The sequence below is a fragment of the Muntiacus reevesi genome, chromosome X (assembly GCF_963930625.1).
Source record: "Muntiacus reevesi chromosome X, mMunRee1.1, whole genome shotgun sequence".
Taxonomy (NCBI): domain Eukaryota; kingdom Metazoa; phylum Chordata; class Mammalia; order Artiodactyla; family Cervidae; genus Muntiacus; species Muntiacus reevesi.
In genome coordinates, this window is record NC_089271.1 from 23,183,683 (window position 1) to 23,184,938 (window position 1,256).

The window sequence follows — 1,256 nt, forward strand, 5'->3', positions numbered from 1 at the left end:
GAATTTGAATAAAAATGTCTGACAGATGCTACTGAGATGGAGGAGGGTTCACTGGTGGAGAGGTGAATCATAATGTGAAAGCTGTATAACTCAGTTCCTCCAACACCCACTCCAATTTTGGCTCTTTGACAATGCTTTCTCTTTGAGAAAGAAGAACAGTTTGATCTGAATTCTTATTAGGTTCTGAGCCACCAAATTAGAATCTAATAAGCTCATTTGGAAGGGTTTTGAATTAGCTTTAAACAGACCCACGCTGAGCTCATAGAGGAAACCCTCCTACCCTTTCCAGGCAACCTGTAGTTTGTAGACTTAATTTTCAAAGTCTCTTCTTTGTCTCTTTTCTCATGTTGTGCTCTTTTCTCCCTTTGAATGGACTACTACTAGCTATATCTTACACTTCTAGGGAGAACTGTGACACATCTTATGTGTGACATTATTTAAGAAAGTCAGAAATTTAGAGAGGAAAAAAAGACACCTTTCTTCAAAATGAGAAAAACTTGGCTTCTGGAATCTTCCCATTTGGCATTCTCCAATAGCACCGATTATCTTTCATTTTTTTACACCTTTTTATTTGTATTGGGGTAGAGCTGATTAACAATGTTGTGATAGTTTCAGTTAAACAGCAAAGTGACTCAGCCATACATATACATGTACCCATTCTCCCCCAAGGTCTCCCCACCCCATACACTGGTTATTTTTAAATAAGAAGTATTTGGGCATAAAAACACTTTCCCAATACATGCCATTACTTTGCTTGTGTATGCATGCTCATTCGTTTCAGTCGTGTCCGACTATGTGTGACCCTGCCCACCAGGCTCCTCTGTCCATGGGATTCTCCAGGCAAGAATACTGGAGTGGTTGCCATTACCTTCTCCAGGGGATCTTCCCAACCCAGGGATTGAACCTGTATCTCTTGCATCTCCTGCATTGGCAGGCAGGCTCTGTACTACTAGTGCCACCTAGGAAGCCCAAACCTTGCTTGTAGATATACAAAAATGTAAAATTGTTTAGAAAAGTAAGAGCCTAGGGTAGTTAGGAGGGGGAAGAAATAGTGTTATGGTCAGCTTGTTGGACCTCTGAGGAAATTGAAAGAGTTAAAGAGGGAGAGGAATAGGCGTGATGATTAGGTGGAGGAGACAAGTTGCCAAGGTGGGTTGGGGTTGACTCTAGGTGGTGCAGCCAGTATGCATCTATGGATATCATTTTGTACCTGTGCAAATCTACCTGTAGATTCCTAGAAGTGCAGCTGCGTAGTC